Source organism: Corvus hawaiiensis, chromosome 2 (genome assembly GCF_020740725.1).
Source record: "Corvus hawaiiensis isolate bCorHaw1 chromosome 2, bCorHaw1.pri.cur, whole genome shotgun sequence".
NCBI classification, from domain to species: Eukaryota; Metazoa; Chordata; class Aves; order Passeriformes; family Corvidae; genus Corvus; species Corvus hawaiiensis.
Window position 1 is genome coordinate 95,386,544 of NC_063214.1, and position 18,411 is coordinate 95,404,954.

Here is an 18,411-nt window from a genome sequence, read left to right on the forward strand (position 1 = left end):
TACCATTAAATTTGCATAGAGCTGTTTATATAACCAAAGGCCATATCTGTGATTGATAGCTGTGGGGATAAAAAAAAACAAAAGCAAAATAAAGCAAAACAAACAAACAAAAAACCACTCTGTTACTTCCACAAGCAAAATGCCAACAGGACGTGATTCTTTAGGCAGATTTTATTTTCAGAGAAATCATCAGTCTTTCTCCCCTTTTGCAATTTGTGGACAGTAGTACTGTGCAGTAAATTGGATTTATAATCAGTGAAGAAAACAGCTCATTTTCAGACACTGAGGTTATTGTTTCTGAGCCTACAATTTTAAGATTAAATATTCATAACACAATCATACATTTTACTTTCACATTCTTAACATTTGTGAATAACATTTATTTGACAGGGGTGTATTACCTCCTTTGCATGAGATGTGTTCATAAAATCAAGGTTGATAACATAGCTGACATGTCAAAAAAGTTATTTCATCTCTACTTGTCCAAATGGGATGATATACGTATTATAAACAAACCATACTTTTGTGAACCTGAACTGAATGTAAACATTAAGTGGATCAAATAAAGTCAGATTTAGTCTTTTATTTTCATATAGTACAAGAATTTAGGATTTCAAATAGAAGTATCATAGGAAAAAACTGTCATTTTTCCTTCTGCCCTTCAAGTGTATTGGTCAAGTTTCATGTGCAGTTAGTAAGTTATTGTAAGTCTGCTATTAATCTGGGCAGTATTTGTGGATGTAGTTAAAAAAAAAGTATATTTTTGTCTGTGTCAGAAATGTTATATTAAGACTATATTCAACAAAGCAGATAGGAAGCATAATATAGAAATATATGTTTTAACTTCATTTGTATTGTATTCAATAGTGTCCATGCATTTTAGGAAAATACTGTCTGGTTTTGGGTCTGTTTTGTCCATCTATTAAAAATAAAGACGTTTATTTTATTATCACTCAGCATCACCTGACGTTCTGTCTCACAAGCACAGCCCCACAGAGATGGAGTGGTCCTGGCAAAGTGAGGTCTGGCCCTCACCCAGGCAGTCAACATGGTCACAATGGCTCCAGCCCTACCCCAAAACCTGGCTCCCATGTTGGAAATAGAGCTCTCATTTCAGTTATCTCCTCCTTGTCTTCACAGTCACAAAGAAGAGGAGAAGCCCCTGAGCTCCAGGATAACCTACATCCAGTAGGATTCCCTCCTGCAGACCCCTTGCCAAGGACTTTTTACTTGGGGGTGTCATACTGAGACAGGGGCTGTGAGTTTGACAAGGAGCACAAAATACACTATGGGAGCAAGAACTCCCACACCTGAGGATTGCAGCTGTGATCCAACCTCTGTGTGAGCCTGCTGGAGCAAGGGTCTGATAGCTTTTCCCTTTGTAGAGGGACATGAAGTCATCCTGGGCATTGAACGTGTTATAATTATTTAGAAATACAAAAGTTAGCAGATTGAAAATTAAATCTGTGCTTTTGTACTCCTATTAAGAGTTTGATCATCACAGGAAAGATACAAATGGGTGGCTTTCCAAATGCTAATGGCATTGCCAAATAATGGCACACACCAAATATGCAGAGTACTTATCCCCCAAATGCTTTGAAAAAATACAGGAACAGTACTGTCCGCTCATGGATGGGGAAAATAAAGCACACTGGTTTGTTTTCCAGGGCACTGAGGTGTTCCCTTATGGAATAAGCATAGTCTGAGGTTTTCAGAGTGTCAAATAGTGTAGACATTTCCCTGAGGCCGTAACGGTCTGGTCTCTTTTGCAATTAGTAGTTTGATTCCCTCCTGCATCTTTGAAACACTGAAGCATGCTTTAAGACAAGACCCCTGATATCTTGTAGTTTGTAACTCAGAGAAAAAGCAAGTCTGTAATCGTACAGATTCAAAAAAAAGAAGAAAAAGCAGTAAGTAATGTTGCCCTGATGATTGCAGTGGAAGCATTAATGAACAGTTTCGCCACATTACATGATCGATAAAATGCCACGTGCAGGCCAGCTCTGGCCAAAAACACAGCAAAACCCTGCCTAGAAAACTCTACTTAGGGACTTTGGGGCTTTTAACCTTTAGGAAGCATTCCCAGAAAGACCATAATTCCCAGGAGTGAGTTTGCACCTGACTGTCTGGAGCACTGACCTTCAGCAACCAAGACTAGAAAAACAGATAAAAGCATCCAGCTAGGTTGCAGGGGACATGTTGTGACTGAGAGAGACATACCCTATCTGCACAACTGGTGTTAATAGACAGAAGGTAAAGTCAATGTAAATGAGGCTGTAATCAGATATAAGGCTATGCTAGAGAATAAAGTAGTGGACAGCATGGGAAAAAAGAAATTCCACTTCTGTGGGTGGAATAATTGATCAGGTTGGCTATATTCAATTGACTTAGGAAACACTGTGAGGTTAAAAGGAAACAATGAAGTTGTTTGGGGACTAATGCAGGAAACGTGGGTAATGAGATGGAAAAGCAAGAACTGGAAGCAAAATGTGGAAACCTCTCATTCAGAGCAGAGGAATGACGATAGAATGGGTCTCAAGATGGAAAAAGATTTGAAAAGACCATTTTCTGAGGTTATATAAGCCTAAAGAATTTAACATGAATGTGGAAAAACACACATTAGTATTTTTAGTGAAAGAAATCCTACTTCAAACTGTATGATCCTGTAAGCATTTGAAATCTGAGAGAAACTGGGAAAGAAAGACTCTCACAGTGCCCAAAAATTAGCTGTTTTAGTCCTGTGAGTAATAGATTTCTGCCTCAAACAGTCAAAGCACAGAAAAACAGTGGTGGTATTTCAACTTTGTACTTAGTGCATAAATACATCATTGAAAATATCTGGTGGTAGAAAATCACTTTGTATTGGAAGCTAAGAGTGATAAGATTGTATACAAAGAGCAATGAGAGGAGATATTTAAGATGGAAATCTATTGAGAATATTAATTATTAGAAATATATTAATTAAAAGATATATGAGTATACAATACCATAGAATAGATTTACAATGGGGATTAGAAGCAAATTCTTTATCATATGATTGAATTTCTGAAATAATTGGGATATTGTAGACACAAGGCAGAAGTAGTGTTAAAATAGATCCTGTGGACGAAACAGGAATGATGGTCAGGTCCTGCACGTCACAGACCTACATCTCATGTTGCTCCTGGTCTTAATGTGCATCATTCTAGGAGTCTAAGCACACTTGAAGTAAGTTTGAGTGGCATCCTTCAGTGTATAATGGCACTTAGTCACTTGTTAATTCTTCCAAGTAAGAGTTTTCTACGGTTAAAATTCACTTACTTATTTCAAAATGGAAAAGGTCATTTTTTTTGCCAAGCTAATGATTTTCACTGCAAGCAAAAGGAAGTGAATATATCCTGCCAATTTGCTAATGGAATATAATTATTACCTATGTATTAATAGCGGAGATTAGAATGCTGAACTGCACTTTGTGTTATTCGGCAGTTCACATCCATCAAAACATTGGGCACAATTTTCAAATAGACTGAAAGGGAAAGATGCTCCCAAAACTTACATGTCACTGAGGTCATGTCATTCAAGGCGTGGGGCAGCTCCAGTTATCTGGCTTCTTGTGGTTTCATCATGATTGGACAAAACACAGATTATCTTTGATCAATACTATTTTGACAACAGAGATACCCCCTTTATGTTACACCACTAACCACTGCAGAGCCATAACTCTGTAAGGCTTGTCCTCCTGTGAGGCTGGGCAGGAGCATGGCCATGGTGAGAGGAAGGAAGAGGTGCCTGCTGCCCACCAGCCTCTAAGTCTTTTCACTGTCTCTCCATCCTTTGGTAATTGCATTGTTCTGGTCTTTGGTCAAGCACAGTGAGTAAATCTGTCCTCAGCACCACATGAGTTGCCTGGGTTTGAACTTGCACATAGCCTACCAACAGTCAGTCAAAAATGGGAGAGAGCCATTTTAAGTACCACATCATCCCAGAGAATCACACACAAAAAATATCGCCAATGAAGTTCTGCTGGGTTCGATTTAATGTTATGCCGAGCAGTTCCACTTTGCTTGTGGAACTGCCCGGCATAACATGCAATTGCTCCTTTAATAATGTTAAGGTTTCCTTCTTTTACTTTCCTATATACCACCATCTTTGAAATCTAGAGTATCTTGACTTGACTTCCTCCACAGTGTGTTCTTCCCACTCCAGTAATGATCAACAGCTACTTTTGCCAACACACAAAGTGCAAGCCTAGTTGCTCAGCATGTAAGAGGAATGTAAGTAGTTAGCAATAAAAAAAGATTTATAGCCTCTACAGATTTTTTCGTACCCACAAAGATGAGGTGGAAGAAATATGACAGCAAAGTTAACTGAACACCAGATGTAATGCAGTTTCTCAGGGCTTGTGTATCAGAGAGCTATGTAAACTTCTGTGTGACTGTTAGAAAATACCATGATCCAACAAAGCAATGAACTAATAACTTCTGCTTCATTCTTGTTTCCTGCCCAACAAGAAAGTAATATTTGAAGACATGATGTTCTTTTACATCAATTATATGTTCTGCTGGATATTGTTAAATGTACATTTTAATTATTATACACTCAAACCCATACTAATTGTAGATTAGTGATAAACTTCAATAACTAAATGTAAGACAGCCATCCTAAAAAGAACAACTCTATTCCTTAAGTTTTAAGGTAGGCTATTAAAATTACTTATTTCATCTGTAAAAAACTACACAGAACACCAGGCTCTGGTTTATGAAAATGGAAAAGAAAAATAACTATGGTTCCTAGTTAAGATGGGAGATTGTTTTACTCAAAATAATGCCAAGACAACTGACAATAACAACACAAATGTCTGGAAAGTCATCTTATACAGCCTCTGAATTGTAGCCATTGGACAGTAATGACACGTTCCTGGTATCACACATGGGAACATGCTGTGGAGCAGGATCAGCTGTGTGGAGGCAGAAGGTGTAGAAACACCTATTGCAGGAGACAAGGAAAGGAAGATTTGGACTAAGTGAGTTAAAATTCTGATTATCCAGTGATCATTTAGTGGTTGCTGACAAAGACTGATTGGTCTTCTACTGTGTAAGTTAATATGATATTTGCATAGTGTCTGATATTTGTGTATGCGCTCATTACAGCAGCTGTGCATGTAAGGTGTCCATGTTGAGGAACAAGCATAGTTACTGAATTTTAGAACTAAAAATAAAATTTATATTTTCCATCAGTTTAAAATGCAATTTTCTACTTCTGGTGAAGTGTTCTCAAGGAATTCACTTAATCAAAACAGCTTATAATATAATGGAAATGTCATTTTAGCAGCATAACATAATATTTGAATAAGAAAATAAACAAGTTATATTTTCATAAGGAGCTTATTTCCCTTCTTAAAAAAGGAAAGATGAAGCCTTCATTCCTGAACAGGACCTCTCACAGGATTTCCATGCTAATGTTTTAAGGGGACCTCATTTTTAAAAAGAGTTGAATGTTTGCTCCTTGAATATTAAATCAGCTTAAACTACCTCAAAGCAGAAATACAAACTTAAGAAAACCTGTATTGTACAAACAGTTCAGTCCCGTGCCTGATGAACTGGTTTACCTTACCTTGCATAAATGCTTGCATCAAAATTTGGGATACTTGACACTGCCTTTTTATAACTAATTTTCATTCACAAGCAGTTTCTGTTCAGATTTACTATGAGAAAAATGCAGGCACCAAAGCAAGACAAAACCAGACATGAGTTGTCTTGTAGCTCATATGTTCAGAAAGAAAGGCTTTGTCTGAGGGATTTCTTATGTCATTCCCTTTTACTTAACCTAATAAAGCATTTACAGCTGCACTGCTCATCCATTTCCCTCTCAACATCTCCTGTGGATTTATGCCTCTTTCCAGCAACCTAAGGAATACTGCAAAGGTGTTTGATGAGTCTAGAGAAACTGTTGGCAAAGAGATTTATTTAACAACATGTTTCTAATTTAAAAATAGGAAGATAAAAATGCAGAGGTCTCACAGCAATTACAGTATCTACATTCACGAGAAGAAATGTCAGAGAAAATAGGCATTTGGCAATATGACACTGAATAGTAATACCAAGACAATGCAGAGCACTTCCATTACTGAGTTTGATAATGAAGGCTAATGGTCCTGTCTCTGCTGTCACTGTATGCCAGAGTAATCCTGGAAACAAACAGTGGGGGTGCAACTGAAGAGTTACAAATTATAATTGAATATTCAAAAGTAAAAGTCACATTAGTAATAGATTCTTGTTAATCACACAATGAGCCGTTGTGACAGGTATTATCAGTGTGGAAATTCTTGTTTACAAACCCACTTGAAATGCATGATCTGGGATGGTTTTCAGTCACACAGAATACTGTAGGGTAACAACGGCCTGTACCAAGACCAAACAAAAAAAATGGTGCTTTACTAAACAATTTATGTATGGAGACAAATCAAGTTGGGAATAATGATAGTTACTAATACCAAGCTAAATTTCACTTCTAAATCAAGGCACTGCCAACAAATTAGGATGGGAATGGATAGATAAGATGTATTTGTCCTGTACCTCATTGCACCTATGCTGTAACCAGCGATGGCCTGTGTACAGATATTTTGTAAGGAGAGGTACTAAACTTCTAGATAAGTAGCAGAGTCTTTGTAATTGACAATCATTAAGGCACCAAGAAATTGCTTTTCTAATTGCAGGTCCACCACATCATATATATGCAGCTGGAACTGAGGGTTTGTGACAAGGAGGACAAGAATAGGACTCACCTAGGTGGTATAATTTGGATTTCACTAGAAGATGCATTAGAGGAGGCTGAAGCAGGCCTTGGAAACATATGACCTCTTCAAAGTCTTCATACTTCTTCTGTCCCATCTTTTTCTTTCCAAGCTGTCACTAAGGGCATGAGATAATGAAAAGGTTTGGATCTGTTTGTTGGATTTATTTTTTCTACCATGACAAAGGTTTGCATCAGACTATTCTTCTGGGGTTGTCTAATTTCTCATTATATAATTTATCCTTATGCATAAGGTTTTTACACTTATTGCAAAGGTCAAATGGCTGCAGTTTCACTGCACTGAAGAAAAACACAAATATATAGGGAGACAATCTGTGTTCTGGAGAGTTATTCCCATACAGTCGAAGAAGAAAATATATGTAAAGCTACCAGGGATTAAATGACAGGACAAGGGCAAACATTCATACAAACTAGCTAGGCCCACAACTCCTGAGGTTCAGCTTAAAGTTTTGCTATTAAAAATAAAATAATAAATGCCAAATTAGGCTACATGCCTCTTAAGTGTCCTGTCTTATAACCTAACATGAGTAGTGGGAACAGGAAGGGAATGTCATTGTCTGTAGAACCAGGGAAATGGAATGGTGGCAGATCCATCCAAAATGTCTTCTTGGATGTCTCAGACCATCTTGGGCACTTTTACAAAGTGGGTATTTGATGCTACTGTTCTAGTTCAGGCCAGCTGGACAAGCAGCAGAGCAGAGCTGGTGAAGATAGAGTGTCCTCCTATCTCTCCCATGTTGCCTCGTCAGAAGTCACCACACCTCAGGTCACTGCATCTCTTTGATTTTGCTTTTCCTCAACTTGTTTATTTTGTTTTGCTTTAAGGTCTCTAAGGCAACATCTCTTCCTATGTGTCTGCGATGTGCCCAAGAAGGCTTAAAGTAGTCCAGAATACCTATATGCTGTTATAATATAAATAATGATACAAATACTAAATACATCTCTACCCTTCTGCTTCGACAGCCATTTCCCCAGTACAATACTATTAGCAAAATTAATTCAAAAGCTGGCTGCTCTTTGACTCTAATTTGTTCTGAGTAATGTCTGGCAGGTTTTCTATGACTTTGTGCATGCAATGTGGTGTTAACAATTTGACTGCAGAACTATTTCCTGTAGTAGAGGATTTATAAAACTGTCGTGTTGCTGTGCAAAGACACCCTCTTCCAGTCAAGCACTGTATTTGGCACAGTATTTAATGCTAAATTACCAATTGCTAATTGGTTACAATAATATTGTTGTTTAAAGAGGCATTTCATTTCATTTCATTTCATATGAGCTGCCTACCCATTTCCAACACTCCTGTAGCTGATAGGTAAATTAGAAACACCTTAGAGGCTTATAAATTCAGTGCTCTGTCTCGATGCCTGAAATGATCCCCTCTTTAATGAAATGTGAATCCTGCAGTATTAAGAGGTAATGAACTTTGTAGTTGCTCATTTCTCCAGCCTGTTTTTAAGGTCTGCACTATGGCTTTATAATTTATTTGTGCTTTTATTATCTAAGACTCAAGGTTTTACTATGTACACCTGATCTAGATATTTGAGTTCCATTCCTGGCACTTTCAGAATAAACAGCTGTCTGCTCTTTCAAATGCTGAAATATCTCTTTGAAGCCAATTATTAAAGAAATCCTTCAGTAATAGCATATGCCCTAGACAGCCTGTCAAACATATACTACCAATATAATATATTTGTACTTATCCTGTGTTAGAAAACAACCATTCCTTGGATTTCATAGCACATAACTTTAATGGTAAATGAAGTTTTCATCTCTGTGTAGGTAATTTTCTGAAGGACTTTAAACTATAAACTCTTTAAGCCAGGACTTATGTGTATACTTGTCTCCTGTTCCTGGCCAAATATTTTTAAAAGACCCCAAACCCCTAACACAATACCATTTTTTGCATGGTTGACAGATTAGTTATTCAACTAGCTAAGATTTACTGTCTCCTCTTGGTAGACTTTGCATGAGTTTTGCAGATGGATGGCAATATAATATCTAAGACACTGAAGTAATTTTAAGTACAGAGAGAGTGGTAAATTAACTGTATACATACATGTAATTTTGCAAGTACATATACAGGGAAAGGATTTAATTAGAACAACTAGACCATATATATATTAGGTCATATTTAAGAGACCTGAAGCATAGAATATTTGAAATACATAGAATTGCAATAACAAAGCAAAAATATTTCATTCACAGTCCTTTCATGCCATAGTTCCATTTCTTGTAGATTTTTTAAAATTATCTAAAGAGCAGTGTAAGTGTACGTGAAACTTCAGAGGGACCTTCACAACAACTGTCAGGAATTCCATAGTAAATGTGCTGTGTTCAAATACACACAGAATTAAAACATTTTATTTCATTGTTGCAGTATCCTCTTCCCCCAAAATGATATGGATCGTATCCAGATATTCTTTTTAAAGCAAAAGCTCTTAAATTAAAAGCTTAGAGCAAAAAGAGTAATTATTTGTCTTCACTCTCTAAGGCCCAGCTGAAGTAGAGATACTTTGCAAGTCAATCATTTTGTGCAGACACCAAAGTGAAATCAAGAAGTAGAGTGAAGTGTAAATCACCACCATCAATTCTGATCTTGTTGCAGTCAAAGCCCCCAGTGCAAGGTCGTTACTGGAGGAAATGAAAAACTTTAGATGCTGAAGGTCTTGCTTCCAATAAATAAAATTCCCAGGTGCATATTGGTCCCTTTCCACTTTTACATTAATGACTGGCATATTAGATGGCTGCCACCAGCAATCCGTGAAGGATTTTGAGGGATAGTTTCATTTCTGTGGTGCTTTTGTCTGACTATACTGATATTAACCAGCTCTGCCAAACCCTAGCATCTCAGGCAGGTAAAATTAAGCCCGTTTCTGCAAAAAAAATTCAAAATCATTCTGACCAAAACAGCAGCCATTGAAATGGCCACTGAAGTAAGGAGGGGTGTCAGCAGAAAGGCTACCTGTGACTTGCAGAGGAAACATTTGGCCTGTTTAAGATGCTGGTTGAGAGAGTCCCTAGCTTGAAGAAGAAGCAGACAACTCAGGAGGATTGCAAGGATGGCATGAAATTATACAGGGGGAAAATTAGAAGGGCCAAAGCCCAGTTAGAATTTAGTCTGGCTACTGCCAGAAAAGACGACAAAAAATGTGTCTATAAATACATCAATAACAAAAGGAGGGCTAAGGAGAATCTTCATCCATTATTGGAACCATAGTGGCAAAGGATTAAGAAAAGGATGAAGTGTGTAATGCCTTCATTGCCTCAGTCTTCAATAGCTGTCCAGGTACCCAGCATCCCGTTCTGGAAAAAAGTGATGGGGAGTAGAATGAAGCATCCATAATCCAAGAGGAAATGGTCAGACACCTGATACACCACTTAGACACACACACAAGCTTAAGGGGCCAGATGGGATGCACACATGGATACTTAGGGAGCTGGTGGAAATGCTCACTGACACACTTTCCCTCAGATATCAGCTGTCCTGGCTAACTGGGGAGATCCCAGGTGTTTGGAAGTCGGCAAATATGTTGTCCATCTACAAGAAGGGCTGGAAGGAGGATCTGGGTAACTACAGGCCTGGTATCCTGACCTCAGTGCTGGGGAAGGTCACGGAGCAGATCATCTTGAGTGCTATCACACAGCACGTACAGGACAGCCAGGGGATCAGGCCCAGCCAGCACAAACATGGGTTTGTCAAAGGCAGGTCCTGCTTGACCAACCTGATCTCCTGCTATGATAAAGGCACCTGCTAAGTGATGCAGAGATACAGGCTGGGGGTAGAGTGGCTGGAAAGCTGCTTGCTGGAAAAGGACCTGGGTGTGCTGGTCAACAGCAGCTGAACATGAGCCAGAGTCTGCCCAAGTGGCCAAGAACGCCAGTGGCATCCTGGCCTGGGTCAGCAACAGTGTGGCCAGGAGGACCAGGGCAGTGATTGTCCCCCTGTACTCAGCACTGGTGAGGCCACACCTCAAGTTCTGTGGTCAGCTCTGGTCCCTCACTGCAAGAAGGACATTGCAGTGCTGGAGAGTGTCCAGGGAAGGACAGCAAAGCTGGTGAAGAGTCTGGAGTGCAAATCTTATGAGGAACAGATGTGGGAGCTGGGGTTATTTAGCCTGGAGAAAAGGAGGCTCAGGAAGGGACATTAACACTCTGTAAAAGGAGGCTGTAGTCAGGTGAGACTCAGTCTCCTCTCAAAAGTGACGTGTGACAGGATGAGAGGAAATGGTTTCCAGTTGCACCAGGAGAGGTTTAGATTGGACATTGGGAAAAACTCCTTCACTGAAAGGGTAGCTAAGCATTGGAACAGGCTGCCCAGGGAAGTGGTGAAGGACATCATCCCTGAAGGCATTTAAAAGACATGTAGCTGTGTCACTTGGGCACGCGGTTTAGTAGTCGACTTCACACTGCCATGTTAACAGTTGGGCTCTACAACCTTATGGGTCTTTTCTGAGCTTAATGATTCTGTAACTCTGTGAAACAGATCAGAAGGAACTTAAAACAATACAGCAATCTGATATTTAATGAAGATGGGATTGTATGTTTGAATAAAGCATTGAGGAAAGGAGAAGCTATGTTACAGCTCTGGAGTTGCCCTGTGCTGAATGGGTAAAGAGAATGAAGGCGTTCAAGGTTAAGGGTTGTCTTGGCACAGGTGTCATATTGCCCTGTACCTTTTTTGGTCCTAGACTATAAAAGTACTGTGATGTCAGAATTTATGTAGGACAGCAAAACAGATATAAGATCACACCACATTCATATAGCTAAGTAGTAATAAATCAGAAGAGAAAAAAACAGAGTTGTCATAGTCACTTCAGTTTTTCCCAGTCCAAAGCTGCCAGTATATTTTAAAGGGTTTGATTTTTTTTTAACAAAAGAAAACTCACTTAATGCTGCTAAAATTTTGCCATTTGGCAGACTGGCTGATCCATGGAACACACAGCTGTGACAGCTTCTCAGCAGACAACACAAATGACTTGTTAGCTGAAGCTGGAAGGATTAATATCCAGGTTTTTTTAAAGCTCTAACAAGACCCTGAGACAATGAACAAATATCAGTACACAGAATAAATAAAGCAATGTATAGATCCATCCTTCTTTGCATACTCTGTTATTTAGATAGCTTGCACAGAGTTTAATCACAATCTGAAAAACGGCTTCTCAGTGAGCCTAAATTTAAACATAGAACAATATGAACAGTAAAGCTCAGTTTCAAAAGACTTATTTGTTATGGAGAATGGAACAGAATGGTTCATCGGTTCATCAGTTCATCAGACAGAGCTGCAAAAGTGAGCTGTTGGAATACTCAGTGAAGGAGACACTCTGAAACACAACTGCAGAACTACCAAATATGGTATGGAGAATGTGTGGTATCAGGAATTCACTGACTAGATGAGGGTCATCATGTTGCATCAAAAAAAAAGTTATTATTTGTAGCACGCATTTACTGCAGCTTAGTTTTCCCCATCAGTGAATGGCAGTAAAGGTAGCTTCCTACAGTCCTGTCGGGACTAAAACTTTGACATGGTCATTTTAAGCTTAGTTTGATGCTTCACTCACATTCAGGATAGTTGCACTCTCACAGCCTTCTTTAATACAGGTACCTGCATCTGTGTTTTCTGGAGCTCTACAAGCTGGGATATATTGGTCACTTTAAACAGCTGCTCTGCTCCAAGTCTGTGGCAGCATGCTTTCAAATCCTTTTTTTTTGTGCTTTTAAATCCCCTAACATAAAAAAGACCTGGACACATACTCTACTATTAATAAAAGGAAGATGGACTGCTTCTTGTATAAAGCTGTCTTTTTTCCTTTTTTAAGTTAGCTTTCTGTCTGTGTTTCTTAGGAAAAATGTGTATTCTCTGGATGAAAATACCACCTGATACAGGAGACTGCTTTAATTAGGCAGTTTAGCTATTAGAATGCAAGATCATGACACAATATACTTGGCATTTATAAGCATTGTGCCCCAGTTTAAAATGATGGCAGACTTGTGTCCAGAACTTCTATTGCAGCCAAAAGTTATTTTGATTTTCTCCTAAAAAGCATCTTGCCAAATACTTGTGTTGCTGGCAATTTCCTATGTGGTTTCTGATTTTGGTTATTTTATTCTCATGAGTCCAATTTTCTAAGCCACTCTCCATCCGTCCTTACAACTGCTCCTTATGGGTGATCTGCACATGCAAACATTGGCCTCGACATGCCATTAGCTTGCATGAAAATTTCACAAGTGGACAACTGAAGGTGCAAGTATGTTAAAGCAAATAAATTGTCATGCAACCAAAAGTGGTTATATTGTTAAAAGTTCTGGAACTATTTGTATGGTTTCCAAAGCTGATTGGCTAACTGACATTAACCATCCTTGGGAAGACACTTGTGTTATAATTCCAAGGCATTGATACTATGCTGATAGCTGAGTGACGACATTGCAATAAATTTTTTGCAGGTACAGACTTTAAATACAGAATGGCAAACAGACAACTGTCCCTGAGGGGCTTTTAGAAGCAGAAATCTTAATGAGCTCATCACTTACAAAAACTGAATACCTGCCTGGGGACAGACAATGTGAATGGTAGAGGAATCATGTGGTTATGTTTCTCTTCAAGCTTAGCATCCAGCTAAGCTCATCTTGTGTCTGCTCTTGCACAATGCAACGTGCACTGAAGCAAGACTGAGCTATATGGGTTATATTAACCCAACGTGATATTTTGTTTTCTAGTCATTCTTGTAAAGGATGAGAATGAACCATCCTCAGACAAAACACATTTTCTTCTTCTTTTGCAGTTGTTTATCCTATTTAGTCTTTAACTGCAAATATGTCTTTTAGAAATCTTAAATGCTTCTGCAGGAGCTAAGCAAGTGGGTAGTGTTTGGTTTGTAACATTTAATCATGCCTGGTCAGAAATACAACGTCCACTAAAACACTGACTTTTATCGCCTCTCAAAACCTATAAGTGCAGAATACTGTCATTTTGGAGTCTGATTCTTCATCAAAATCAGATTATTTTTTTCTTAGTGGCTTCTGGGAAGCATTTATAAGCCCTTACACATATAAAACTAAAAATATGCATGTGTGTCTCTCTGTTAACTTACTAAATGTCTGTGACAAAAACTGTTTTAATCTGGAATATTTCAGGTGTCCTCCAGTCTTCCTTACAAATCACTTTGTCCTCACAAATGGGATATGTTTCATAGCTTTTTCTGTGAGCATTGAGCTAAATCTTTCAAGGGCTTGGATAGAAATTCCTCCAAGGGCCAGTTTAGCCTGCATGATGTGAATTGTTTTTGTTTTCCTTTCTTTTTAATTTCTGCTCTGCTATCCAGGGACTCAGTAAGTCACTTTCTCCATGAGATGTTCAGGATGGTGCAGTCAAAACTGAGATGTGAGGGAAGGAATCTTTTTTTCCTAGTAAATAGACTCAGGAGAGGGAAGGCTGACTCCTATAGGAAGCAGGTGATGGCCTTATGACTTCAATGCAAAATCCCAGCTGTGTTCAGCCTCTCAGCCAGGCCAAATAAAGGGGATTCACCCTTGTCCAAGCTGCTGTGCAGTAAGGAAAGAACACGTCTTGGAGAAACCTCTTCTGGCTAGCAGCATGGTAAAATTTCAGCCTAAATGTATGCCTGGCTCTTTTCCTTCTCCAGCATCACTTACCTGTGGGTAACAGGAAAACCAGGACAGACACTCAGCTCAGGATTCAGGAACCAAAGTCCTTTTCATTTTCATGCTACACATTCTCCTGCTGTCTACTGGCCTCTTATCACAGTAAAGTCCTAGTTAGGCATCTCACCACTGCTCAGCCTCCTGGTGTGATACCTACCCTCCCTGGGGGCTGACATCAGCCAAAAAACCATGTGTCTCATCTCCTGGTTAAATCACCATACAGTTAGCATCCTACAGACACTTCAGGCCTCTAGGAGCAAACAGCTGGCTCCCCAGCTTCGTGCTGGGTGCTGCAGGAGCATTCTAGGCATGGCTAGGCATGAGCTCATAACTATGGTCGAGTGTCCTGTAGAGACATAAAGAATCTGGGGTTTTCACAACATTGCTGTAAGGTTATATGCTGTAAGGTTATAAATTGGTTATATATGCTGTAAGGTTGTAAACTGGACTCTGCCTACAAAAAGAACCACATCTGCTGATCACAAAAGAGAGAACAGAAAAAGATACACGGGACAGAGCAATCTACCAAACATGCACATGAACAGCATTGTAGGCACAAATATGCAGTTCAGAGAAAAAAAAAAAAAAAAAAAACCAAGAGAATATAAGCATTGTTTTATACTAGTGCTGTAGTCTGTTTCCCCAGCTGCTTTCTTTGTGACTCCTTGGATTTAAAGCAACATTGCATGTAGCCTTTTTTTATTTTTTTACCCTCCATTTTTCCTATTCTCTTAGCCTTCAAACTCCTTTTACAGTTTCAATTATGTGTTTCAGCTGGAGACCTGAACTATCAATGACTAACAACCATGGGAGCTGATTTCACATAAACTAGGCAGAAGTCCAGCATGCGACTCAGCAGCAGAAATTCTGCCAGAGTTCATGACCTGCAGGAGCTCACTGTGGCTCCACTACTTGTACCTACAGCACTCCAGTTATTATGAGGCTGAAGGCTGTTCATCCTACTTAGAGCTAAATGGAATAAACCAGCAGAGCCAGAGTAAATGAGCCATGGCAAAATTGATCTTAACCTCCACCCCCCTGATTTGGCAGCCAGGCACTAGGGCAGGAGACAAGATAATTCCAGTCAGCTCCAGCGGGCTCTGTAATGCAATTTGACAAATCAAATAGATAGCTTTTATTAATGTAACTAAATGAATTATTGAAAATGGGAGATGTGGACATTGATCTGTCTTCATATATGCATTCTGCTTTGGGGGAGGGGAGATTGCTTTTAAATTCAAGCTGCTGCTGCCAGAGGTAGGAAGTCGCTGTAATGAATCTGCTCTGCAGTTTCTGTATCGCCAAACTGCCTATTTGACACCAATACCAATAAAGATAAAAGAGAAATATGGAGGAGTACTATGCACACAGAGCTATCAGTGCTCATACTCAGACATACAAGTGAGTATTCAGGGCCAGATTTTCCTAGATATGAATGTCTGCTTTGATTTTCTGGTAATGGAATGGGACGAACAAGGCTTGTTGAAGAGTACGATACCAATGAAAGACAAGGATACCCTGACTACGTTCCTTAATAGTAACTCTTCCTACAAAAACTGCTCAAATAATGCATTTCACAGCACATATGGTGCAAATACACAGATAACTTCCTCAGTGAAATCATCCAAGTCCAGGTCTGTCAAATAAGAAGAACAAATTCAGAACCTAAAGAAACATTATTATTCCTGCCCTATTATCAGGGCTGTGATGCAAGAACATCCATGGGAAAAACCTGGATATTTGATTTGAAACAGTTGATTTGAACTTCCTTATATCTCCACATTCTCAAAAGTTAGCTCTGAGAAAGCTAGAGAGTGATTTGTGTTCTTCCTCTCCTTTCTTGTCTGTACCCAGAGCTAAAATCCCACTGTGCAGATGCCAAGCATACCTGTGCTGGCTGAAGCACAGCGTGGAAGACCTCCCAGCACTGGGAAAAAAAGCAAAATAGTATAAGCAGAGCAAAGACTGATTTAGCATGCAGTAGAGGAAGTCTTCTTGGAACCATTTAATGTGATGAACTTCTGGGAAAGAAGATAAAGCAACTCTTGGCTTCGTATAGATACCACTTTCAAGACAGCAACATTTTTGTTGAGCCACTGAGCTGGACATCTCAGATTCTCTCAAGTGGTTCAGCTCGAATGGTTCAGCTTTCTACATACTGCAAACTGGGAATGTATTTCCTTTTGTCACCATCCAGCAAAACACTTTTCCTATTCAGGTGTTCAAAAATGTTTGGGCTTGGGTTTTTTTGAGTTTTTTTTTATTCTTACCAAAACAGAGAGTGATGGTTTGGTTTGGTTTGGTTTGGTTTGGTTTGGTTTGGTTCGGTTCGGTTTGGTTTTATTTAGTTAATTTGGCTAACAGTGAGTAGTTGATTTAAAGTACTTCTGGAAATTTTTATCATATTTATTCAAGGTTTTTTTAAAACCATCCTCCTAACATCATAGTGAAAGAATGTTAATGTAACCTAAAAGTATGTCATGTAAAACAGAATCCGTGTCTCACAAGTATTAGGGAAAATGTGTGGCTGGGATTGCAATAATAGCTTAGATTTCTTTTACTAAAGGTGTTTGATTTGAAGGTATCTAATGCATCAGCTCATTGTCACAAGGAATACTATCTATACACCAGAACAGAAATCCACATTTCCACCAGTTTTGAAAGTTCTGGACAACAAGGGTGCATCTAGAGGTCTTCACCTTTTTACCAATGCCAATGCCCCCCTTTTAAAGACAGAAATCCTGGCTGCAAAGACAGGGAACATCACAGCTATCACAAAAGCAAATCCTCCCCCAAAGAGACCCTTGGTACTACAAAGTCTCCATCAGCCTGCGGGTTTCAGATGATTTCAGTAGGAAGTTGTGCAAAAAGCATAAGTAGCAGGTAAGTCTCTGAGAAGAAAGCATGAGTTTCCCTCTCTCTTTTTCTGCCTTTCGCTGGAACGGTATTACAATGAGCACTAAAATACAGACTTTTCAGGATTATAGTGGGAGAGAAATCACAGCTCTCAAAGTGGGTCTGTGAAACAAACCTGAGGGTTGTCTTTCTTCCCCTGTTCTGCATTTCTGATCCAGAGATAACAGTTCTGCCACCTAGGCAAAGGTACACTCTCCCAATTTTCAGAGATATGTGAGCATTACTTTGTAATTGCAGCTGTTTTTTTTCAGAATGAGTTCTTGATATCTGTTTACTGATCCAATATACCATGATATAATACACCAGAGACCTTGGATTACTTCTGACTTCATCTCTGCTTTATGTACTATAAAGATGCCTGTTCCCTCAACAGCCAGTGCTTACAGACCTTCCTAAAATATTGCTGGGCAAATTGCACAGCCTCCAAAATTTAATTAACTGTTCAAGTCAGCATATCTCAAATTAGTTTCTAAAAGGGACCTGGGGCAAACCCTGAAGTAGATGAATGGCAGTGTTGCTTACTGCAGTAAGTCATCAGTGTGTACAGCTCAGACAACCCCAGCTCAGGCTGATGCTACAGTACAAATTCACTATTTCTAGGAAGGGTATGAAGGAAAAATAAGAAAAAGAATGTGATACTCAAGCACTATTACTGTTTGTTGTAGAAATATAAGTAAAGCTATGAATCCATCCTCCTCCTTCATGCTTTCCTTTTGCAGAGCTGCCATTTTAGGCACAGAGGCTCTTGGGGTATCTTCATGTCCCAGAAAAATGCTGAGCAGCCATTGAGCAAGATCACAGAAAGAGGGGTCCCAGCAGCACTTACTCTAAAACATAAGAGATGGAATTTGCTAGAGCTGGCTTTGACTAAGAAATCCATGAGAACACTAACAGTATATAGATCTTTTGTATTCCCAAGTGCTGAAAGATCAAGCAAGCAGTAAGGTTTTGTCTGAATTGGCAATTGCATCTGAGTAAGGAGAATTAGGTGCTGTCTGCTTTGAGCTTTGTCTAATACAAGAGCATGAAAGAGTGAAAGCATAG